Genomic DNA, 27,684 nt, shown 5'->3' on the forward strand with positions numbered 1-27,684 from the left:
ATCAGCTAATTACTGCCACATCCAGTTCGGAAATTGCTAAAGCAACAACATACCTGAGCGTGAATCATCCCTAATGCTGCAGCAGAAAGCTAAGGCCTGATGTGTGTATGGCTTCCCAGGTGGTAGGAAAACCTAGCTCGAGATCAACCTCTGCATTCAAACTGTATTTCTCCTTTGTTGCCTTGACTCTTGTGTAAGTTAGAATTAGTGAATGAGCTCTGCAGGGACCTGCTAAGATCCAGAACTTAGTCATACACATGCTTATTAAATTTGAGTTATCTTTTCAGCAGCTTAAGTTTGATCATTTAGCCTTCTGCAACTTAATTAGTTGGAAATTTCCTTGATAGCTTTCCAATGTATCACAGAATACAATGAATTTTATCATAAGACCATGGTCCTTTTTTGTTATTGATTTACTCCTTTACTGCTTTATTACAAGAAACTACTTGATGGTATGTTTTTTAATGTGAATTGTTTTTTACAGAAGAATGAAAATTCTATTTACAATATCCTTATTTATACCCTGTTTTAAGACAAACTCTTAGTTATTTTTTGAGGATAGGGGATGGGATATGTAAAAACTTCTATCAATGTTTGAGTATATATGCCATCTACTGAATGCCCTTCTCTGGTCTGCTACAATTGCTTCTGTTGTATAGTTTCTTGGTTTTACATATGTAATACCAAAAATACCTACGATTTCATTATTTAGTGTATTTTCAGCTTTATCAGGCACATAAGTATATATGTAAATGCAATATACAAATAAAGGCTAAGAAGAAACAGTTACAAAAGGAAAATACAGGGCTTAGCTGTTGGTTTGGAAGGATTAACTTCCATTGATTGATCTTGCATAAAACTATAATAATGATTTTTCATATAAGGTGAAGCATTTACTTAAACCTTAGATCAGTGGCTTTCAAAGGCTTTTATTTTGGTTTGCCCTAAGTGAAATCTTACATGAATAGCCAATATTTATAAATGATAAAAGCAGAGCTGCTATAATTGATTTTGCTGTAGGTCCAGTTCCCTGGGAAACAGACTCAGAAGAAATTAACATGCAGGAAGTTTATTAGGGAGTGCTCTGGGATCAGCAACTGTGAAGGAAATAAAAGAAACAGGGTTAAACAAAGGGAGGTACAGTCACAGCAAGGCCTCAGTGACGCTATGGGGTGCCCTCAAACAGAGACAGCCCTTAATCACTGACCTATGTTGGGACAGGAGAGCTCTTCAGCCAAAAGCAGTTCCCAAACAGAGCTAACAGCTGGGGCTTGTCATCTGGCAGCACTCCTAGCAGTTAACAGAGTAAATCCTTTGGCTCTAAAGAGAGGATCTGAGCTGCCCAATACAGCATCCACTATCCATTCTTGTTCTCACCTTGCCCTCCATGATACCTGAGTCACTTTCAAAAAACCCCACTCTTCAGAGTACAATATGAAGATGACTAATTTAAATCATAAACGCATCAATCAAGATGGATTTTTTTTTTAAAAAAAATACAGGTTGAGGCTTTAGTCTGTTGTGTTGCCTGCTTCTACTGTAAGATTCAGGTCTTCAATTACAATAAAGTTTTAGTTGACTAAACATTATGCCCAGGATTCAGCAAAGGCTTGAAGCTACTAGGAACAGGTGAACAAATGATTGACAGAAAAGCCCATTACTTAAAATTAGGAGTAGGAAATCCATTAGATATTGTATATATAAACTGTTAAGATGATCTATAAGCTAATAAGTCCCTCAGATAGGGCCTCACAAGACAACAGGACAAATCCTAATTAGGGTGTGTCTTGGAAGCTGGGTATGTTCAAGCCTAGATATAGGTAAGTTGACTTTGTGCTTTCTGGCCTCTTAACCAAGTTCCAAAGCAATTTTAATTCTCAAATTTTTGGAGCATGTTTAAAATAAGATTTTCAACAGCAGAGCAGAACTCACTTGTAAAGAAGCTGTATCTTACCCAACCCCCAACACACTATTGTGACTGATTTATGACTTGGAGATTTGGCCCTAATCATGACTTTCCTATTTAATTTTAGCACAAAAGTTCTCAGAGACCGGAATTGGTAATTAAGTTGGCACTTAAAAACAGCTTTCTCCAGTCTTGGCACAGAATATTTGGGGGGCCCCTAAGTATAATTTTAGCTGCTATTTTTATTCTGGAATCTTAGGTGGTGGCAAGATCAAGCAAGACAGTGGCTGCAAGCCAGTTACATACTGAAACTATAGCAGTGTTTAGGCATGATTTACCCCTTTGGTTATATGAAAATATTCAAACAATATGCAAACCAACTTCCAGATAAAACTATCTGAATTTAAGACTTGGCTCTGCTATTGACGAATGGAATGGTTTGTATAAGTCATACCTTCATTTCTTTAAAATCCAAGATCCTCATCATAAAATGGGGTAACTTATAATTAAAAAAATAATTGCCTATCTTTCTGTTGTGCTTTACACATAGCAAGCTTTCAATAAATACTGGTCGTTATTATTAAGTATAAAGTCATATTTAAGAGAGGACATTCTTCACTATCCATGGAAGAAAGCTCATACATTGAGAGCCATAAAAGTCCTGATCTATTTTATTGTTGACAAAATATTGATAAATGCAAGGAAATTCTATGCTGTAATCCCAAATCCTCATGATTGAAATCTTTCTGAATTCTCTTATTAGTGTCAACTATTTAGTGATTCATGAATCAAAATGATCATAAAAAGCAGGAATGAAGAACCTAAAGAGTTGATGAACAAATGAAATAAATGTGCTCTGTGCAACCACACCTTCTTTAATGAGATACTATGTTTTCTTTAAACATCTACTTACTACCATCCCATGCATTTTCTGTTGCTCCTTTGCCTTAGTAAAAACTTATGTGCAGAATTACACTCACCAGTGCATGGGTAATTCTGCTGTGGGTTTGAAAAATTCACAAAATGAAATCAATTCCAAGAATATTTTTCTGTCTTACTCCAATTGCATTAGGCCAAGAGTATTATGCTATGTTTATAGAATCACAAACATTAGCTTGCTTTGATTTCAAACAAAAATTTCAGACTAATCTGTTGATCTGTTATGTCATGTTTTCTTTTTTTTATGTCATGTTTTCAATACACACTAGATATGTATTACCAAGATAATTATAATTGTATGTTACTCTCACTTAAAAAATCCTGTACCTACCAATACACATGGATACATTTTGTGTATAGCTACATAGTATAAGCCAGTAAACACTATTAATATGAAGTGTTTACAAGAATATTAATAGTTTATAGTCTTGTCTTTTTAGTCTGTGAAAACATGTTAAAAGCATAGCATGATCTTAGCTAATCTTTGTTTTAGCAAATCTTCAATTACTGGGTTCCTCTTTCTTATTTCCTTTTCTTTCAAACAATTCTCCCTACCTGGAAAGTGGCAGTTTCTCAAATCAGATGTTTACAGACATGAATGTTTTATAAAAAGCTATGGCATATCTTTAGTGCCATCTCCTAATGCATTTCAAAACAGGTTCTCCCACATTTTCCTTAACTGTCAATTTATGCTTTCAGATATTTTTATAAGATGCTCAGATAGAGCTGATGTTGGCCAAATACAGTTCTCCTCAGGCGTTTCTCTCTTTTTCAACTTGTAAGAAACATTTCATAAGAGCTCCATGCCTGGCTACCTGCTCATCAAAATCACCTCCCTCTGTAATGGAAATCTACTGTGCTTTTTTCCTTCTCTCACCATATCATTGACACCCAAGTTAATGGTATGGGCTTTTTTCCCACTAACATGGCTTGGAGAGGCCCTAAACTAACAAAGAAGACATTATTTTTGCAATGCAGAAAGATTCAGACACAAAAAGACCTGAACTTTAATACTTGTCTTAAATTACAAGCACCTTACTGATACCATTTACTAGTGCTAGGTGCTCCTGCTTCATCTCTGCCAAGTCAAGTAAAATAAACTGCTATTAAAACTACCTCTACCAGGTGAGTCGCTTCTCTTCATCAGTTACTGTCAGAAATGTTCATACCAGGAAAAATAATAATGCTGTATCCTCAAAGTATATCTGTATTTGATATTTCATATCTCCATTGGCACCTACTCAAAGAACAAGATTGTTGCACCACCTGCCTGGCTCTTCTATACCCCTAATGTCTACTGCACTTCTAGTTCAATGCAGCACTTTCTTCCCAGCAGAACTATGCTTTTCAAAGCAATCTAATCTTCAGAGGAGGCCCAGAGGATGAACAATGATTTTTTGAGTCGATTTGGCACATACAATCAGAGCAAGACTGAAATAAAACTTGCTGTGAGACACCATCTGTTGCCAACTTTTTCTTTTAAATACAGAACAAGGGATATCAGTATGAACTCTCATGTTCAGTTTAATATAGATACAGATTAAAAATATGGAAATAAGTATAGATACGTGTGCATATTATACATTATATTATAGATAGATGATAGAAAGAAAGATAGATAGATAGATAGATAGATAGATAGATAGATAGATAGAGCATTTGTACTGAAGGAGTTCATGACATGCCACCCCAAAATATGCCACTTTGGTACCTTGATTATTTTGAGCTAAAGGCACTTGAAACACAGCAAATGCAGGGAAATGAATTTTCTGAACTCCCTTTATCTACCTAAAGACAGATTCTCCAAAGGGAACTCAATTGTCAACCTGCCTGGCTGTTTCACCAACCAAGGAACGTTAACTCTTATCATAAGAGAGGAGATTAGAAGTCGACACCACACCCAGATAAACTTTGTCATAACGACCATATCACCTATCTATTCTTTCAAGAGCCCATTATCTCCCCTAAAGATCATGTACTGTCCCCAAATCCCTACATCTCCACTCCCTTTTCTCTGTTAAGATAGTGTATAAATTCTCAACTCTCACTGATTTGGGGGGTATTCACTTTTTTTTCCTGTGATACCTCTGTGCATGTAATAACAATTAATAAATGTATACCTTTTCTCCTGTCAATCTGTCTATTGTCAGTTTATTTCATAGACCCAGCTAATAAAACCTGGGGGTGGGAGGTGGGTAGATAGTCTTTCTCCCTATAATATACACTCCATGTATATCCAAGTTGAGATCACTTAAAAATAACAACGTCCCAGTAGTAACCAGCACACCAGCACCCAGATTTTCATGTCTAATACTATTGTTCCATAAAAGGAACCCAGGATCACTGGAGAAATGGCCAATTCTAGGACCGGGCAGGGAATATACAAGATGAACCTGGGATAACTTGTAGTGCCAGTTTGTAAGGAAGTGCTAAAATCACACAGACACAGAATATAAGAGGCAATTGAAAGGGTTCCCATGACCAAAGCTGGAACAATTTGAGCAAGAAAACACATAAAGTAGTTTTGGATTATAACCCAAAGCATGAAATACATATCCACAAGTTCATCCTGATTAAACAATAATTACATAAATAAATCAATGGGAAAGAATAAACAAATCTCCTGTAGAAGAATAATTCCAAATAATTTATGGAGATAATGCCCCTTCAGAAAAGTGGAGCATTACTTCCCACCCCTTAAATGTGAGCTTTTACTTTCCAAAGAGTACAGTATGGAAAGAGTAGGGGGAGCAACTTTATATTGAAGAAGCCTGGCTCATAATACTTCAGCCATGTCATCAAGCTTAATGCTATCAGTGATAAGTCATGTTGACAGCATATGCCCTTGATAGGATATGATGAGAATGTCACTTTACATTTCTGGTCTTCCTCTCAAGGAACCATAACTCTAGGTTGATCATGAGAAAAACATCTGACAAACTCAAAATATCTGACTGATACTCCTCAAAACTGTCAAGGTCATGAAAAGCAAGTCAAGTCTGAAACACTGTCCTAGACAAGTGGAGACTAATGACACATGATGATCAAATGTAATGTGGTATCCTGGAAAGGACTCTAGAACAGAAAAAAGACACTAGGGAAAACTAAGGAATTTGAATAAAATATAGACTTTAATTAATAATAGTGTATCAATATTGGTTCAATAGTTACACCAAATGTAATGTACTGTGTAAATGTGTAAATATTATGTTAACAATTGGAGAAACTGCATGCTAGATATACAAGATCCCTATGTGTAATCTTTGCAACTTTTCCATAAATCTAAAACTATTCTAAAATTTATTTATTCTAAAGTTTATTTTTTTAAAAAGTAATTTAATAAATTCTACCTGAACTCTTAGTCATGTCAGTGACTACCTATTATCCCCTTTACAATAAATATAATTTATGTTATAAATCATGAGTTTCTAATGACTTCTGCTGTTTTACTTCCTTTTTATATATTATTTTATAGCAGCAATGTAAAATTCACATCAACTCACTCTCCTTTGTAAAACATCGATCTGTAATTTTCCATGTGAGCATCCGATCAACATTTAATAATTTTCCCGGGGGGTGGCAAGAAATAATAGGAATCTACTTGTTGCAATACAAAAGCGATTAGTTCACACTCAAGAGGGTCTTTGTGTTCGACATATCCCCATACTTGTAGAGGTTCCTACTAAGTATGGGGTGTGCCTCTAGAACACCCTGGAAGTGATCAGGCTGTGTCAGTAAGAGTCTATTGGCTTAGAGGACCTGAAGAGCCTCACCACGGTTGAAAATTATCTGCTTTGGTAAACACTGTACAGGAACACCATCTCCTTCCCTCACCAACTCTCAAGGAACAGCCTTAATCTCAGAGACAGTCTACCAATAAGAGAGTTCAGAGGCCCCAAAACATTTTAAAAAGTCTTTTAGGTCAGCTTGCCAGGGTTGATATCAATGTGGCCCTGTGGCTTTAGAGGACCCTGGAGAGGAAGCATGCAGGGAGAAGTCCTGCAACCTGGCAACCCCATTTGTACTCCTGCCTAGCCATGGAACATCCTCAATATGTCTTCATATCAATGAGAGGCCCCCTCCCAGGAGGAAATAACAGGTACTGGTTACTCTCTGGAGTGTAAGGCTTTAAGAAAATTTGATAACTGCTTCTGACAGCAGCACCTGTTTTTTTCTTAGTAAGAGACCTCCGGCTTATGAGAATTTGAAAAGATTTCTGCCTAAATATCTCCAGGATACTCTATATCATACTTTGAAGGTCAGTCACTCTGAATATCCAGTGGTTATTATGAAGACTATCTGTACATTGAACAGATGACATAATAGAGAAAAGAATTGCACTTACTATGTATTCTTAACTCCTGCCCTCTAGGAATCAGGTTGGGTCTTGGCTTTCCTATTTGTAAATTGTCAATTTGATCTAACTCTCAAAGAGGCAAAATATTATCAGACAAGGTTTTAAAAAAATCTTAAGTTGGGTTAAATATTAAATTTAAATTAATTTGGTTATATTTATATATTAAATATATTTTTATTATAAATGTGTACTACATTTAATTTTCTATAAACATATTCCAGGAGTATAGTAAGGTGCTAATAGTGGTGACCTTCAAGTGGTGGACATATTTTTATTTAATATTTTTTGTTTAATTTACCTTCTATATTACCTGTACACTAATAATACAAGGTTATTGTTTTTAATATATGCTATTTTGTGCATTCAAGTGCACTAAATTTCTCTACTTTCTACCTGTTCCCTGCCTGGCAGAAAAGTAGTTTTTAAAAGGATAATCTATTTAATGAAATAGAAAAGCTACAAAAATACATACTAAGAATGTTAATATACTGAGTTTCTATTAATAAATAAAATGCGTTTCAAAGTTTTCCATGAGGTGTTGGACTTCAAGATGGAAATTTCCAAACTATTTTCACTCGCTACTATAAAAATTGCATGAGTGGTCAGGCCTAAACACAGATGGGAAAACCTGGTGATGCCTGGATGACAAAAAGGATAATAAGGGCCAGATGCTGAGCTGTTTTCTTTACACTGCACCTTGTCTATGAGGGCCCAAAGTGCCCCAAAGGTGATGGCATAATTGGTTGTTGAGAAAATGAACTTAATGTCATGGAAAGGTCAGTTGTAACATTGAAAACTATTTGAACCGAGAACTTATTGCCAAATTACTTTGAACCTAATTTTTATACAGTTTTTTCTTCAACTGTTTTCATGCCTGGCATCAGTTTAAATTCTGGAACCCCTGAGAACAGTGTTTGATAAAGTTCTCTACCTCTGCTGCTTATTAAATCCTACCATAACAGAATGCCAGACAGGAAAGGAATAATTCCAAACCAGGGCTGAAAGAAGTTCCTTCTGAAGCCCTCTTGGGTCATCTGCGGAAGCAGTCTGTTTTTACCCTCAAGTCGACAATAATGCCTATTTTAATCTAACTGATCAAATAAATAACAAGCCCCAAATTCTTATTTCTTAAATCTTATTTCCTCTGTGATACTCAAAGCGCCTTGCATACCTGTTCGACCCGGCTTTCCCACATTCTGGATAGCCTGGGAGTTAGGGATAGCAGCTGAAACCAAAAAATTTGGTCCAGCTCACAAGTGATTTGCTTATCTATGGACAATTAATTGTCTATCTACCAAGCCCTACCTCCGCTTTCTTTATTTCCTTTCATGTCAATTTATATAGAACTTATTACTTAAACACTGCAAAAGTAAAAATCAAGTTTAAATACAGATTTTTAAAAGGTTTATTACTTCTTTCAGTATTCTCTCAAAACAATGGTCAAAGTAAAAATTTCTTACCTGTATGTTATCCAGACATTTGATAGAGAAGAGAACTCTTTGGAAGCGGTTTGTGACTTTACTTGGCATATGCTTTCTGCACTGAGATTTTGGTTTTGTTTTGTTTTTCCGCTAAGATTTTGGAGGTGTGCTTTTTCTTTCGAATCACTCAATCCACAAATACTAAACACCTACAATCTGCAAAGCAACACAGACATTGCATGCTCTAAGAAATATAAATTACAAGGCCTAGTACTTACTATTAGAGTTTATAATCTAGCTGAAGAAATCAGAAATAAATGTAAAAGTTTTAATAGCAACAGCAAGAGGTAGAAATAAGTTATAAATCCGATTCTGTGGCTGAATATGATAAAGTTAGACTATCCTTAGATGAGGGAGGACATCAGCAAAATGGTGGCATAAGAATTTCTAGTGCTTTTACAGAGCATATTGTAGAAGTAAACTTTCTTAGGAATACCATTTATAAAAATTCAGAACTTAAAGTGAATTTGAAACATGCACAAAGTGATAATCCCACAAAATAATAGACAAAGAATAGGACCAATAGAAGTGGAATAAGTAAAAAGTAAAAGAAACTATATCGGACCAGAAAAGAAACCATTGTCTTAAATCATCCGATTTATAACTTTCACCAATACCTGAAAGAGGGGGAATTTAAAACACTTATGTGTGTATGTATTATGTATATGTGTGTAATATCTCTGGAAGATTACACCAGAGATTGATAAAAGAGGTTGTTTCTGGGTAGAGAAACTGGGACACAGAGAAGAAAGAGAGACTTAATATTTCACTGTGCACCCTTTTTATTTTGTTTCATGAGTATGCATTAACTAGTTTGGTTTTTTTTTTTTTTTGCATTAACTAGTTTTAAAAAAACAAAGCAAACAATTTTTAAATGAATGCATGTAACATCTAAAAGGATTCATACTAATGTTAATATTGGTTTTTTTTCTCTTTTGTATTTTATATTTTTCAAATTTTCTACAGTAAATATGTTTCTAATTTATAATCACAAAAATATGTATTTTTAAATTTCTCTGAAAACAAAAAATAATGAATAACCAATAAATCAAAATAAATAAAATTAGTAATATCAATATTCCCACTATATATTACTAGTTGTTGAATATAATTTCACCTAAGTCAATAATATAGAAAACTAAATACAGTTCTCATTAAACAGTATTCATTTTCAACTAATCTCTTTTGTTTTCTTCATTAATGCCACATCTAAAGGACCCTTATTATCAGGCATTATTACAGATTCTTGAATTAAATGGTCCCTGCCCCTGGATACTGAGATGTCTGGGAAGTACAAAATTGGATAAGTAGAACCCCAAAGATGCTTTAACATGGTTAATTTCTATATATTATCTACTCAAGGCTGGTCCTAGAGAAGGAGATGCAGCTAACAAAGAGTAGTTTACAAATTAATATTTCATAAATAAAATGTCTTTAAAACATTTGTACCTATACCTACTGATGTCTTGGATTAGTAGGTGACATGAGGAAATTTCAAAACTTTTCATTATGACATTTCTCCAAAGAAAATATACAAATGGACAGGCAATAAGTTCCTAACATGATACTCAACGTCATTAATCATTAGGAAATAAAAATGAAAATCACAAGATACTAGTTCTTCCATGAGAATGACTATAATTAGTAACAGACACTAACACTAGTTGGCAAGGATGCAGAGAAATTGGAACCCTCATGCATTGTCGATGGGAATATAAAATCATGCAGCTGTTTTGGAAAACAGTTTAGTAGTTCCTCAAAAAGTTAAACCTAGAATTCCCATATAACCCAGTAGTTCTACTTCTACATATATACCCAAGAGAAATGAAACACATATCCACAAAAAAAACTTGTACATGTTCATAGCAGGATTATTATAAACAAAAAGCAAAAATAGCACATTTGGCCATCAGCTGATGAATGGCTAAATAAAATGTATATCCATAAAATGGAGTATTATTTACCATAAGAAGGAGTGAAATACTAATAAATGCTACGACATAAGTGAACCTCGAAAACATTACATTTAAATGAAAGAAGCCGGGGTGCCTGGGTGGCTCAGTTAGTTAAGCCTCTGCCTTTGATTCAGGTCATGATTTCAGGGTCCTGAGATCCAGCCCCGCATCAGGCTCCCTGCTCAGCGGCGAGTCTGCTTCTGCCTCTTCCTCTCCTTTTGTGATCTCTCTTGTTCTCACTCTCTCTCTAATAAATAAATACAATCTTAAAAAAAAAATGAAAGAAGCCAAACACTGAAGACCACATGTTATTGCATGATAACATTTATATGAAATGCCCAGAGATAGAAAGTGGATTAGTGTTTGCCAGGAGCTGAGGGGAGGAGGAATTGGAAGTGACCACTATTAGATACAGAGTTTCTTTTAGAGGTGATGAAAATGTTCTGGAATTATAACAACCTAGTGGTGATGGCACTAAAAACTGAATTGTATATTTTCATGCAGTGAGTTTTGTGGTATGTGAGTTATATCTCAATGAATTTTTTAAATTTCATTATGAGCTTGCCTAAATTTATTGACCCAATGGCATAAGAATCATGAGGGCTGATTCTTTAGGAGACCATGATGATATTATTACTTATTAAATAGCATGTTTAACCCAATGTAATACAGACCATATTTAAAATCTCTTCAGGGGTAAACTAATTCTTAAAGTTTACTTTGGAACTTATTACTAAAAGAAAAGTAATATGACACACAAATAACAGCAAATTTGCCTTTTTTCACAAACTTTTACTGTAACAGTATAGTGGTTCTGGCTGTTTTTAGAATTCTTTTTTTTTTTTTTTTTTTTAGAATTCTTATCACCAAGCTTGAACTACCACACAGAGAAAACTGGCAACAATATGGCCTCAAATATCAAATTGGACTTATTACAGCAAGTATGTGACAGCATATAGAAATATGACCCAAGTCTTGACTTCTAATATCCATCAATATATTTCCTTCTATATTATACACAAGGATTGTGCAATCTGTGTTTTTATTAACATAAACTAAACATTATCATACTGATTTAAAATTATAATCCTTTTTCAATATTGAAAGTACACTGTAGTTTATTCAATTTCTATGTATTTTGACTATTTCAACTAAAACATCTAAATTTTCTTGGTTTGTCTCCTGAGTTATTTGTTAATATAACATTGTAAAAGGAAAATAAAATTGCTGAATAACAGTTCTCAACCCCTCATGTCCCTCTCTTCCCCCATACACATCAAGTACTCAAATTTTACTTAGAAGTGTTAAAGTGCTAATTAAAACATTTTTATTTAGCACTTTATTAGGACTATTTTACAAGCCAATAAAGAAGATGTTATTTTATAAGGCTGAATTAACTATTTACTGCTGCATAACAAATTACCCCCAAATTATAGTGCCTTACAACAGAAGCATTTATTATCTCACAGTTTTTCTGAGTTTGGAATTTCATAGCAGCTTAGCTGGATGACTTAGGTTCAGAAACTTCCATAAGATTGTCGGAGCTACATTCATCCAAAGGCTTAACTGAGACTACAAGATCCATTTCTATAATAGCTCACCTACATGGCTTTTGGCAGGAGGCCTCAATTCATCACTGAACATACATAGAGCTTTTTAATGTATCCTCAAAACCTGTCAACTGGCTTCCCCCAGAAATCAGTGACCCAAAAGAGAGAGCAAGAAAGAAGCCATGATAAGTGATCTAGTCCTGAAAGTCACATATCACCATTTCCACCATATTTTATTAATATAAAGTGATTCCAGCCCACACTTAGAGGGGTGAATTAGGCCCTATCTTCATAAGAGAGGAATGGCAAAGAATTTGTGGACATAATTTTAAACCTCCACAAGCCCTTTAAAATCAATTAATTAGCATAATTATAGTTAAAGCATTGAAAATAAACCTTGTATATATATATATATATTAATTTGGCTCCAAATTTTACTTGACTAAGTGAACTTTGGAAGTTCTATAATAGGACTCTAATTCTCTTGTTTGGAAAAATTTCCTCTATTTCATATATCACTATTTTCTGAAAGAAAAAGTCAAGGATTAACAATAAAAGCAATGTGACAGAGACTATTAATTCTCATCAAAATGCCAGGGCTTCTGTAAATTTCATAGCCTTCCTTACAGTTTGTTTGAGGTCATATAATAGGTTCTGAACAATAAAATGTAAGTGGAAGTGATGAATGTCACATTCATGCTGAGACAGATAAGGCTGGGTTGCCTTATTGGAGCCTTCTTTCCTCCCTTGGCAACCATGAATAGCACATGTTCTAGTTGGTGGATCTACAAGAAGGAAGATGTCCCAACTGCTATTGGACTGTGTTGTAAATGAAAAGTAATCATATACTGTGTTAAGCAACTAAAACGTTAGGATTGATTTTTTTTTATCCAGCAGAGCATAGGTGACTCTGACTCATAAGGTGACTAATTCATACTGCTAATGCTTTAGTTAAATATTTAAAAGTATAATTCTCTTATGTCCTAAACAAATGTTTTTATCTTTACTGAAAATTAAGGTGTTCCCTTTCAAGAATAAATGAAAGCAACTGATACCAGAATATTCAAATCCAGTCAATGGAGCTTCATACTGAATCTCAGTTAACTATAGTCTAATTGTAGACATAAAGAAAAATAACCTCAAGAACAAAGAAACTTTGAGAAAGAAATAAGGATGGCAACTCAATCTAAGCAAAACACAGAGATTAAGAGAAACAATGAAAGTTCATGATTTTATGTTGGATTTACTCCAGTATTTCTTAAAGCTGAATCTAAGACTTAAAAATAATTCATGGATGAGTGAAGCAAAAAACAAATAAGCATATTCGTAATCTTTGGAGACTACAGCCTGAGATAAATTATTGTTTTACATGTCACAAAACCTAGGGCTATTTACATATCAAATAATCTAAAATTAAATTCTTAAATCCAATCACTATTGTTTAGAAATCTTGTCACAGGTGTCTTTTGGTGTACCAGAAAATAGATTAAGGGAGGTGAAGAGGATGATGTTGCTCAAAACAACAAATGAGAATTGGGAATTTTAAAAAAACTAGCAACAAAGGAAAAGCAGGAAATATCAGTAAATCAGTGAAATAAAGAGAGAGCCAGATTATTTTAAATTAAGAAAAATAGGTATTGATAATGAATTCAACTTCATTTGAAAAGAAAAAAGGAAAAAAAAGAAAATAGAAAAAGAAAAAAGGACCAGTGATTTGTTATTTTATTTTTTGCCTGCAGGTGGCAGCTTCTGCTAGATATATAATGGGAATGTGTCCGAATAATTTCTACACTATCATGATGTCAGGCTCTCACTTTAAAAAGGTGTGGGGGTAGGAGTAGAGCAAAATTGTATTTCAGTTATTTCTCATTTAATACCAAAGTATATAATTTTTCAAAATACCGTTAATTCTCAAAAAATATAAAACATAAAAACATAAAAAATATAAAACATAAAAACATAAAAAATATAAAACATAAAAACATAAAAAATATAAAACATAAAAAATATAAAACTTCCTGGGGCATATTAGAAACAAAATAACAAATGTATGTACATGTCTTCCAATCTAGCAATTCTCAGTTACTTCTTAAACCTTTGAGGATTGTGTCTTGTTTTATTGTTTTGTAAGTTTTGAATTGTTAGAACCCATTGGTGTACTGTAGCTCAGATAATGAAATGCCAGGATTGGGTGGATGAAACAAGCACTATACTCATTACATTAAAATATGAGGGGCACCTGGGTGGCGCAGTCGGGTTAAACATCTGTCTTTGTCTCAGCTCATGATCCTAGGGTCCTGAGATTGAGCCTCACATCTGGCTCCCTCCTACGCAGGAAGTTGGCTTCTCCCTCTACCTGCTGATCCCCTTGCTTATGCTCACGTGCTCTCTCTCACGCGCGCTGTCAAATAAATTTTAAAAATCTTTTTTAAAAATGATAAATATATGCAAAGACCACTGTTTATTTTGTCAAGGATACGTATATTTCTTAATAGGTATCAGAACAGTGTATTGGAAGAGCATGTATTGCATGTACTAATTCTAGAGTCTGTGGAGGAGAGGGAATGGGATTAGGGACAGAAAATGAAAGGAAAAAAATTAAGTACATTTAGATTTATACCTAAATAGTTTATGGTTTTGTTGCTTTGGTAAATAGTATGTTTTTAATGTCAATTTCCAATCACTTGTTTTTAGTATAATAGAAATATATTTCATTTTTATATATTGATCTTATATCCTAAAATTTTGCTAAATTCACTTATTGGCATTACTATATTTTTTGTAAATTCACTGAGATTTTCTATGTAAGATTATGTCATTAGTGAATAAAGACAAAGAATGCCTATTACCAATCTGCATTGCCATTATTTCTTTTCCTTGCCTTATTTCACTGTCTAGAACTTCCATGTTAATAGAAATGGTGAGAGCTGATATCCTTGCCTAACTCCTGGTTTTAGCAAGAAAATATTCACTCTTTCATCATTCAGTATGATAGTAGTTGTAGGTATTTAATAGACTCCATTTATCAGACTGAGAAAGTTTCCTTGCATTCCTCGTTTGCTAAAAAATCTTATCACACATGGATATTAAATGCTGCCAAATACTCTTCCTGCATCTAGTGAGAAGATCAAATGTATTTTTCTTTTTAGTCTGCTAATATGTGGAATTATGCTGATTAATTATTGAACTGGAACCAACCTTACATTCCTAGGGTAATCCAGTTAGGTTATAATGTGTTATCTTTTGTTTATATTATTAAATTTGATTAGCTAATATTTCGCTGAAGACATTTACATCTATACTTATATTTCTTCTTGACATGTTTGGTTGAAATCACTAGTGGAGCCATCTAAGCCTGGAATTTTCCTTGTGGGGAGTTTTTAACTACTAATTCAACTTCTTTAATAGATCTATTCCTTGATCTACTAAAAATAGATCTATCTAAATTAAATAGATCTATCTACTTGATCTATCCCTTGTTGAACTTTAGTATTTTGCATATTTCAAGGAATATTTCCATTTCTTTGAAATTATCAAATTTATTGGCATAAAGTTTACACATTAGCTTATTTCCTTTTCATGTTTGTGAGATCTGTAGTAATTGTGTTTATTTCACTTCAAATATTGGTAATATGTCTTCTCTTTTATTAGTCTAGCTGGCAGTTAAACAATTTTGTCCATGTTTTCAAGGAAACAGCTTTTTATTTTATTGACTTTCTTTATATTCCTGTTTCCTATCTCACTAATTTCTGTTCTTATCATTATTTCCTTCCTTCTGCTTATTTTGCCCTTCTAGTTTCTTAAGGTAAAATTTGAGGTCATTATTTGTGAATTTTCTTCCTTTGATACAGACATTTAATATGATATATACATTTAATGCTATACATCTCTCTCTTAACTGCTTCAGATGTCCCACAGTTTTGATATGTTTTCACTTTTATTCAACTCAAAATATTCTCTAATTTTCTTTATAATTTCCTCTTTTTTCCAAGGAACCCATTTAGAATTGTGTTCTTTCATTTTCTGATATTGCAGGATTTTCCAGATAACTGGAAACTGATGTCTAGTTTAATTCTTTTGTGGTTGAAGAATATCTTTTTTATGACTGCAGTCATTTTAAATTGGTAGAGATTTCTATATACAGTCTACTTTGGTGAATATTCTATCTGTACTTAAAAATATTTTTGATGTTATTGAATGGAATACTCTATACATAACAATTAGATCAAGTTGATTGTTTAGGTTTTCTAGATACTTAATGATTTTTGGTCTACTTTTTCTATCAATTACTGGGATAGGAATATTGACATTCCAATTATATTTATGGATTTTTCCACTTTCATTTCTATCAGTTTATGGTTCGGTTTTTTAAAATTATGTTATTAGGTGTGTAGATATTTAGGATTACTATATTTTCTGATATGTTGATCTCTATCATTATATAATACTTCTCTTTATCTTGGGTAAAATTTCTTGCTCTAAAGTCTACTTTCTCTCATATGAATACAGCCACTCAAGCTTACTTTTAATTAGCTAATGCAAGGCTAATTTTTGTGAGACATTTTTTCTTTTTGCTGGTATATGTTCTCAAATTTAAATTGCACTTATTCTAGGCAAAATATAATTGGGTCTTGTTTTTATATTCAGTCTAACCAAGTCTGCCATCTGACTGGGGTGGTAGAAACATTTATATTTGATGTAAATACTTATATAATTGAATTTAAATCTACCACCTTGCTATTTGTTTCCTTTTCCCTGGCACTAGACTGTCATTGCTTATTACTTGATGGGCAGCTCATAGTGGGATAGAGAGGGTTCTCATTTCTCCTGTCTATCTTTGGCCTTAGGCAGGCTATGAGTTTTCAGGACCTTGGCTATGGGCTTTTTCAGTATTTCTGCCTCACCCTGGCCCAGGAATCAAACACTTGGTAGTCGGGTTGGAGAGAGTTTTCTATTACTCCTCCAGAACCCCTTTCCTATTTCCTTAGTGCAGGGCTCATGGTAGTGGCGAAGGGCTTCCTGTTCTAAGTTCTGTGACAAATGGCTTTTGCTTCTACCCCTCCTTCAGCAGAACTGTATCTCTGCCTAGGTCCAACACGACCCACTCCCCCACCATCACCCCGACACACACGCACACGCACACACACACACTGAGGCAATAGGAACTGGGTCCTAGGAACAGAATGGTTTCATGGCCCTCCCCTGGAGGTTTACAGTTTTTGTTTTGCATTTGAGAAAAGTCTAGAAGGCAGACAGATTTTCATGTATGTGTGGCTCTACCTGGTCTTTACAAAAAAGACTCGATGTGAGTAGGGAGATCTGAGAGCATGGCAATGGAAAAGCACTGACAAATGAATGAAGACTCTAGAACTCCCAAAGATGCTAGCCTGTCATACAATTGTTTCATCTTTGGCACAGCACAAAAGGAAGAGGTTGCAGCTATAAAAGAAAACAGTTAACATACAGGATTAGTTTCAGGTGTACAATATAGTAATTTAACCATTTCATCCATCACTTTGTGCTCATCACAAGTGTGTTCCCTAATCCCGATCACCTACTTAACCCATCTACCCACCGACCTCCCCTCTGGTAACCATCAGATTGTTCTCTATACTTAAAAGTCTGTTTCTTGCTTTCTATTTTTTCCCACTTGCTCGTTTGTTTCTTAAATTTCACATAGGAGTGAAATCATATGGCATTTGTCTTTCTCTGACTGACTGATTTTGCTTACCATTACACTTTCTAGCTCCATTCATGTCATTGCAAATGGGAAGGTTTCATTCTTTTTATGGCTGAATAATATTCCATTGTGTATAAATATCACATCTTCTCTCCGTTATTCCACCAATGGATGCTGGGCTGCTTCTGTATCTTGGCTATTGTGATTAATGCTGCTTTAAACATAGGGGTGCACGTATCCCTTTGAATTAGTGTTCTTGTATTTTTTGGGTAGACCTAGTAGTGCTGGATTTTAGGGTAGTTCTATTTTTAACTTTTGAGAAACTTCCATACTATTTTCCTCCGTGGCTGCAACAGTTTGCATTCCCACCAAAAGTGCACGAGTGTTCCTTTTTCTCCACATCCTCACCAACACATATTGTTTCTTGTGTTATTGATTTTAGCTATTCTGACAACTGTGAGGGGATTTCTCACTGCAGTTTTGATTTGCATTTCCCTGATAATGAGTGATAATGAGCAACTTTTCATGTGTCTATTAGTCATATGTATGCCTACTTTGGAGAAATGTCTGTTCATGTCTTCTGCCCACTTTTTAATTGGATTATTTATTTTTTGGCTGTTGAGTTTTACAAGTTCCTTATATATTTTGAATACCACCCAATATCAGATATGTCATTTGCAAATATCTTCTCCCATTCTGTATGTTGCCTTTCAGTCCTGCTGATTATTTCCTTTGCTGTGCACAAGCTTTTTAAAAAAAATTTATTCATGAGAGACAGAGACAGACAGACAGAGAGAGAGAGAGAGAGAGGCAGAGACATAGGCAGAGAGAAAAGCAGGCTCCATGCAGGGAGCCCAATGCAGGACTTGATCCTGGCACTCCAGGATCATGACCTGAGCCAAAGGCGGATGCTCAACCACAGAATCACCCAGGCGTCCCTATGCACAAGCTTTTTATTTGGATGTAGTCCCAGTGTTTTATTTTTTGCTTTTATTTCCCCTGCCTCAGAAGACATATCTAGAAAGAAGTTGCTATGGCTGATGTCAGAGAAGTTACTGCCTGTGCTCTCTCCTACCATTTTTATGGTTTCAGGTCTCACATTTAGGTCTTCCATCCATTTGGAATTTACTTTTGTGTATGGTGTAAGAAAGTGGTCCAGTTTCATTCTTTTGCATGTTGCTGTCCAGTTTTCCCAATGCTATTTGCTGATGACATTGTCTTTTTTTTTTTTCACCATTGGATATTCTTTCCTGTTTTGTTGAAGATTAATTGACCATATAGTTATGGGTTTATTTCTAGATTTTCTATTCTGTTTCATTGATCTATGTGTCTACTTTTGGGCCAGTACCATGCTGTTTTGATCACTACAGCTTTGTAATATAACATGAGGTCTGGAATTGTGATGCCTCCAGCTTTGCTTTTCTTTTTCCAGGTTGCTTTGGCTATTTGGGTCTTTTGTGGCTCCACACAAATTTTAGATTTGCTCCAGTTCTGTAAGCTGCTGGTATTTTGATAGCGATTGAGTTAGATGTATAAAATGTTTTGGTTGGGCAGCCCTGGTGGTGCAGCGGTTTGGCACCGCCTGCAGCCTGGGGTGTGATCCTGGGAACCCAGGATCGAGTCCCGCATTGGGCTCCCTGCATAGAGCCTGCTTCTCCCTCTGCTTGTCTCTGCCTCTCTCTGTATGTGTGTCTCTATGAATAAATAAATAAGTAAAATCTTTTAAAAATAAATAAATAAATAAATAAATAAATAAATAAATAAATAAATAGTTTTGGTTAGTTATAGACATTTTAACGATATTTGTTTTTCCAAACCATGAGCATAGAATGTCTTTCCACTTTCTTGGATCTTGTTGAGTTTCTTTTGATCAATGTTTTATAGTTTTCAGAGTACAGGTCTTTCACCTCTTTGATTAGGTTTATTCCTAGATATCTTATTATTTTTGGCACTATTGTAAATAGGATTGTTTTAATTTCTCTTTCTGCTGCTTCATTATTAGTATATAGAAATGCAACAGATCTGTACATTGATTTTGTATCCTAAGACTTCTGAATTCAATTATCAGTTCTAGCAGTTTTTTGGTAGAGTCTATATATAGTGTCATGCCATCTGCAAACAGTGAAAGTTTTACTTCTTTTTTATTCATCTGGAGTCTTTTTATTTCTTTTTGTTCTCTGATTTCTGTGACTATGACTTCCAGGACTGTGTTGAATAAAAGTGGTGAGAGTGGACATCCTTAGCTTCTTCCTGACCTTAGGGGAAAAGCTCTCAGTTTTCCCCATTAAGGATGATGTTAGCTATGGGTAATTTTCATAGATAGCCTTTATTCTATTGAGTTATGTTCCCTCTAACCCTATTTTTTGAGGGTTTTTATCATGCATGAATGTTGTGCTTTGTCAAATGCTTTTTCTGCATCTATTGAAGTGATCATATGGTTTTTATCCTTTCTCTTATTGATGTGATGTAACACGGTTACTGATTTGCAAATGTTGGAACACCGTTGCAGCCTGGGAATAAATCTCACTTGATCATGGTGAATGATTCTTTTTTAATGTACTGTTGAATTAAGTTTGCTAGTATTTTATTGAGAATTTTTGTATCTGTGTTCATCAGGGAAATTCTCCTGTATCACTTTTTTTTAGTGGTGTCATTATCCAGTTTTGGTATTAGAGTAATGATAGCCCCATAGGATGAATTTGGAAGTTTCCCTTCTTTTCCTATTTTTTGAAATAGTTTGAGAAGAATAGGTATAAACTCTTCTTTAAATGTTTGGTAGAATTCACCTGTGAATGTGTCTAATCCGGAAATTTTTATCTTTGGCAGTTTTTTGAATGCTGATTCAATTTCTTTGTTGATTATGGGTCTGTTCAAATTTTCTATTTCCTCCTGTATCAGTTTTGGTAGTTTTTATGTTTCTAAGGATTTATCCATTTCTTCTAGGTAGTCCAATTTGTTGGCTTATAGTTTTTCATAATATTCTCCTATAATTGTATTTCTGTGGTGTTGTTATTTATCCTCTCTCATTTGGGATTTCATTTGTAATCTTTCTGTTTATCAATTTTATTTTTTTCAAAGAACCAGCTCTTGATTTCATTGATCTATTATTTTTAGTTTCCATATCATTTATTTCTGCTCTAATCTTTATTATTTCCTTCCTTGTGCTAGCTTTGGGTTTTGTTTGTTGTTCCTTTTCTAGCTCTTTAAGTTGAGAATTTTCTTGCTTCTTGAGGTAAACCTGTATTGCTATTAACTTCCCTCTCAGAACTGTTTTTGATGCACCCCACAGGTTTTGGACCATAGTGTTTTCATTTTCATTTGTTTCCATGTACTTTTTAAAATTTCTTCTTTGATTTCCTCTTTGATTCATTCATTATTTAGTAGCATAATTTTTAACCTCTAAGTATTTGTGGTCTTCCCAGATTTTTTCTTGTGGTTGATGTCTAGTTTCATAGCATTGTGGTCAGAAAATATGCATGGTATAATTTCAATCTTCTTACATTTGTTAAGGTTTGTTTTGTGGTAATATGTGATCTATTCTGGAGAATATTCTGCGTGCACTTGCAGAGAACACGTATTCTGCTGTTTTAGGATGGAATGTTCTGAATATATCTGTTAAATCCATCTATCTGGGGCACCTGGGTGGCTCAGTGGTTGAGCATCTGCCTTTGGCTCAGGTCCTAATCCCAGGGTCCCAAGATTGAGTCCCACATAAGTCTCTCTGGGGGGAGCATGCTTCTCCATCTCCCTATGTCTCTGCCTTTCTCTATGTCTCTCATGAATAAATAAATAAAATATTTTTTAAAAATCCATCTATTTCCACCTGTCATTAAAGCCATTGTTTCCTTGTTGATGTTGTGTTTAGATATCCTATCCATTGATGCAAGTAGGGTGTTAAAGTCCCCTACTATTGTTGTATTTTGATCAATTAGTCTCTTCATGTTTGTTATTAACTTTTCTGTATATTTCAGTGCTCCCATCTCGGGAGCACAAATATTTATAATTATAATTATTTATAATTGTTTTTTTTTTATTTTTATTTATTTATGATAGTCACAGAGAGATAGAGAGAGGCAGAGACACAGGCAGAGGGAGAAGCAGGCTCCATGCACCGGGAGCCCGACGTGGGACTCGATCCCGGGTCTCCAGGATCGCGCCCTGGGCCAAAGGCAGGCGCCAAACCGCTGTGCCACCCAGGGATCCCCTATAATTATTTATAATTGTTATATCTCCTGGTTGGATTGTTCTATTATTATATAGTGCTCTTCTTTGTCTCTTGTTACAGTTTTTGAGTTAAAGTCCATTTTGTCCAACATAAGTTTTGCTACTCTGGCATTTTTTTTTTAAGATTGATTGATTGATTGATTGATTGATTTATGATAGACATAGAGAGAGAGAGAGGCAGAGACACAGGAGGAGGGAGAAGCAGGCTCCATGCCGGGAGGTGATGTGGGGCTCAATCCCAGGACTCCAGGATTACGCCCTGGGCTAAAGTCAGGCGCTAAACTGCTGAGCCACCTAGGGATCCCCGCTACTCTGGCTTTTTTAAAAATCCATTTGAATGATAGATGTTTATCCATCCTCTCACTTTTAATCTGCAAGTGTCTTTAGGTCTAAAATGGTTCTCTTGAAGGCAGCATAATGATGGGTCTTGTTTTTTATCCATTCTGCCATCCTATGTCTTTTGATTGGAGTATTTAGTCCATTTACATTCAAAGTAATTATTAATAGATATATATTTGCCATTTTATTACTTGTTCTGTGGTTGTTTCTGAAGATTTTCTCTGATCCTTTCTTATCTTTCATGTTTTGCTGATTTTCTTTAGTGATATTTGGATTTCTTTCTCTTTATTCTTTACATATTAGCCGAGTTTTTTTTTTAAGGTTTTATTTATTTATTCATGAGAGACACAGAGAGAGAGGCAGAGACATAGGCAGAGGGAGAAGCAGGCTCACTGTGAGGAGCCTGATGCAGGAAACAATTTCAGGACCCCAAAGGTTGAGTTGAAGGCTGACGCTCAGCCTCTGAGCCACCCAGGCATCCCTTATTAGTGGTTTTGATATATGGTTACCATTAGGCTTGTGTATAACCACTCCATGACCTCTGCATTTAGCAGTCTTCTTATTTGCTGCTGTTGTTAACTTCACTCAGTGTAGAGAAGCGAATTTTCTTGCCAAATGAATCGAGTGTGTTCTTTTCTTCTTTCTATATTTCTTTTTACCAGCTATTGGAAATACTTGTATAGTATTAAATCTTGGAAGGAAGGACTCCAATTATGAAGAAATTTTATGAAAAATTCCAGTCCTTAATAAAAGATTCCACTATTTCTTAAATCACTTTTTAAAATAAATTTTTTATTGGTGTTCAATTTGTCAACATATAGAATAACACCCATTGCTCATCCCGTCAAGTGCCCCCCTCAGTGCCCACCACCCAGTCACCCCCCACCCCTCGCCCTCCTCCCCTTCCACCACACCTAGCTCATTTCCCAGAGTTAGGAGTCTTTCATGTTCTGTCTTCTTTTCTGATATTTCCCAGTTTTTTTTTCTCCTTTCCCCTTTATTCCCTTTCACTATTTTTTATATCCCCCAAATGAATGAGACCATATAATGTTTGCCCTTCTCCGATTGCCTTATTTCACTCAGCATAATACCCTCCAGTTCCATCCACGTCGAAGCAAATGGTGGGTATTTGTCGTTTCTAATGGCTGAGTAATATTCCATTGTATACATAAACCACATCTTCTTTATCCATTCATCTTTTGATGGACACCGAGGTTCCTTCCAGTTTGGCTATTGTGGACATTGCTGCTAGAAACATTGGGATGCAGGTGTCCTGGCGTTTCATTGCATCTGTATCTTTGGGGTAAATCCCCAGCAGTGCGATTGCTGGGTCTTAGAACAGATCTATTTTTAACTCTTTGAGGAACCTCCACACAGTTCTTAAATCACTCTTGATGGCTTCTTTTTCTTCACATAATTCTAATGTTCCTCAACTACCCATTCATTCTTAATATAGTTAATCATGTATAAGTTGCACAGTATGTGCCAGGCACTATGGTAGAAACTTTTATATACGTTACCTTCACAGCACATAGCCTCTCTTTCTATTTCTTGTTGCCTTCATCTTCTGCTCTGTCTTGATTTTCAATTCTATTATCTCTAGGCCTGATCTTTGTCCACATATTGAGGTACACATTTCCAACAGATTACTGGGTTGTTGTTTTTTTTTATATATTGTCCTCACTTGCCCTTCAAACTTGATATGCCTGACATAGGAAGCATACATTTATACTTTTACACATTCATTTATGCCATTCCAGCTGCCATTTTATATCACACTAGAAAATATGTCCTAAAAAATTACCACAGAAAGTACTATAGCATATTTCAATATTGACATAATTCTATATACCTCAAACCCTATACAATTATATTTTTAATTTGATATTCTTTACTATATTATTGATCATGATAAAAGGAAAATAAAAGGCAGCTGAAAAAAATCACAAAATATATTAAGCACCTGCTTTAAGTTAAACATATGAAAATATAATTCCTAAAAAGGATGAATTTCACAAAATTTGTAAGAGAGTAATAAAAATCATTCTCTGAATTTTTTACAGTGTTAGAGTGTTCCCCCAAATTCCATCAGAAAGATTATAACTCTTTCCTTAATTTTATCAAAGAGAATAAATATAAAAATAAACTTCTGGTATTTTTTATTGTTGTCTACAATGGTATAATGGTAAGTAACTGAAGGATAATGATCATTATAGAGTCTAAAATAAGACAAAGAACAATGATTTCCCAATATTTGTCCACTTTATCCATAGCAGAAGGTATTGTGATTGATCAATTGAAGCATCTGGGTCAGACATACCATGTCTTTATAGTAAGAAGTTATTCTACTTTGATAACTACTTTACACAGGCTCATCTATCTACTTTTTCTTTTTAGTGTACCAAGTTGTTTTTCTTATTGGGAGGAAATACACTCAAAAAAACCAACTCCCAGATAATTGAAAAATTGAATTCCTGTGTCTTGAAGCTAAGACCTGGGCCTTTAACCAGAGATGACTGACCCATTTATGACAGAGCTCCTCCTTGTGGCTAAGCAAGAAGAATCTATTTTCTCATTCCTCCACCACATCTTATAATAAGCTTCATTTATGTAAAATTCTGCTTGGTATGACTTAACAAAGTGTTCCAGTTTTTATTATTGACCTACAATTTTGTTCTTCATTCAAATAGCAAATCCATTTGCTTTTGCCTGAAATTCTTGAATGAATTTTTATAAAATTTGTTTTAAGAAAAATTATCAGTGTCTTACCTAAATACTTGAAAAAAATTGTAAAAGGAGAGAAAATTCCATAATTTTGTTATTTTAACACAGCTTTTTCATTTTTTGGTCTTTTGTTCTGGTCATATTGCTTTATAGAGGAGTGACAACAGTTGACAAATCAGTAATGTATGTATACTGTGGCAAGTTTTATTTCTTTCTTCAAAGGGCCAGATGGTAAATATTTTAGGCTTTACAGTGCATATAGTCTCTGGTGCAACTATTTGACTTTGCTTTGGTAGCACAAAAGCAGCCATAGACTTTATGGAAATGAATGAGTATGGCTCTGCTCCCAAAAAAAAATTTTTGAATTTTATGTAACTTTCATGTATCACTAAATATTCCCCTTTTGATTTTTTTCAGCATCTAAAAAGGTAAAATACAGTCTTGGCATATATGCCATACAAAAGTAGGCAGTAGGCTGGATATCCATGGGTCATAGTTGGCCTGTCCTGTTTAAAACCATAGCTCTAGTTTTGATCTATATGCTCAGCTCCTCAGCCATATTTTCAGGTTTTTCCTGTCCATCTTGATATGAATATCCCAAGAGCACCTCAAATCGAAATCATTTAAATCCCAACTCAGAACATAAGCCTCATCTAAACTATCTGCTTCTCTGAGATCTCCTACTTCTTTCCATGGAATATTGGATACAATATTCCATGGAATATTGTATCTCAGTCATCCAGATCTGAAATTTAAAAATCACCCTTGTCAAGTCCTGTCCTGTCTCAAATATATCTTCAGTTTGTAATTCCCACATCCAGCATCTGAGTTCAGCCCTTCATTACTTAGCCTACATTGTGGCTATGGCATTATAATTGGTTTCCATGACTCTAGTTTCCCATCCTCCAATCTATCTAATATACTGCTGTCAGAATAAGCTTCCTAAAGTGCTGCTCTAATTATGTCACTATACTACAATATTTTAAAACCTTGTACAACTCTATTGTTTACCAAATCATATTAAAACTCTTTAACTAGCATTCAGAGCCATCCAAAACATTATCCCAAATATATTTCTAAACTTGCCTCATCCTAAGCCTTTGTTCATTCATTCAACATATATGAATGAACATCTATTAGTGCCAAGGCAGTGTGATGGATACACAAGGAGATAAAATGATAAGAACAAACCAATCAAGACCTGCGGTCTTAGAGATTATAGCCTCCCTGTGGAAAAAGACATCAAATAATCACATAAAAGCTACAAGAATAAAACTGGCATGCAAGAAGAGCATGAAAAAATATTTTCAAAATAGTGAAAGAAAAGAACTTTGAATCTAGGATTTTACATAAAACTAAACTATGTATCTAATTATGTAGCTGAAATAAAGATATATTCAGGCAGACAAGGAATCAGAACAGTCATCACATTCCACCCTCCGTGGAAACATTGGGAGTAAGGTCACTTAAAAGTTTGATATGGCCGGGACACCTGGGTGGCTCAGTGGTTGAGCATCTGCCTTTGGCTCAGGGCGTGTCCCGGGTTCAAGTCCCACATTGGGCTTCCTGCATGGAGCCTGCTTCTCCCTCTGCCTATGTCTCTGTGTCTCTCATGAATAAATATATAAAATCTTTTAAAAAAAAACTTTGATATGGCCTGGTTGTGGTGATACTTTGTGCACATATGTCAAAGCTATATGAAATCATATGCTTTAAATATATGCAGATTATCCTATGTTAATTATACACCAATAAAACTACTAAATATTCAATAGCAAAATTTTATAGGAGTATATAAACCTAAAAATAAAAGAATAAAAGAAACACCTGTGTAGCCAATATCTCAGTTTTTAAAAAAATCACATAAATAAGTACAAAACTATGACTATGACTGGTGCTATGAAGAAAGGCACAGTGAGCCTAGAATAATGTTGTTGGACTTGGAAGCCTTCCCTGTAAAAGTCATGCCTAATCTGAGATTAATCAACTAACAGCCAACAGTTACATAGCTATGCTATATGCCAGGTACTATTTTATGTGTTTCACATGTGTTATTAACCCATTTAACCCTTACAACATTGCTTTAGGCGGTTCTTTTGTTCTATTTTTACAGCTGAAAAAATTAAGGTACATAATAGTTAAGTGTCTTGCCCTGAGATCGCACAGCATTTAGTAGTAAAATTGAGATTATAAACCAAAGTCTGGTTCTAGGGTACACACTCTAGACTTAACTAGAGTTTTAACTATATAATTAGTAAATTAAGAGAGAGGAGAAAAATCACAGGCAGATGAAACAATACACGAAAAGATCCTATGGACTTGGCAAGTGTGAGGCACTTAGAATAGGCCAGTGTGCCTAGGGCTGTGAGGAGAGAGAAACATAAAAATGCCTCTGGAGAGATGTAGAGACCCATCATGCAGAACCCTCTAAACCAGGTTGTAGAATGTTATCCTTATTTGTAGGGTGATGGAATGCCATTTAAGTATCTTAAGTAGGGGATAATAGAAGACATCACTGTTGCCACTACT

General features: G+C 34.7%; 1 long non-coding RNA gene across 2 annotated transcripts in view; it reads right to left on the reverse strand.

The window, feature by feature from the left end:
• LOC121493154 overlaps positions 1–27,684 on the reverse strand; it is a 399,396-nt gene that overhangs the window by 351,191 nt on the left and 20,521 nt on the right. The gene's annotated exons all lie outside the window — the stretch shown is intronic.

This window comes from Vulpes lagopus, chromosome 6 (genome assembly GCF_018345385.1).
Source record: "Vulpes lagopus strain Blue_001 chromosome 6, ASM1834538v1, whole genome shotgun sequence".
Taxonomy (NCBI): domain Eukaryota; kingdom Metazoa; phylum Chordata; class Mammalia; order Carnivora; family Canidae; genus Vulpes; species Vulpes lagopus.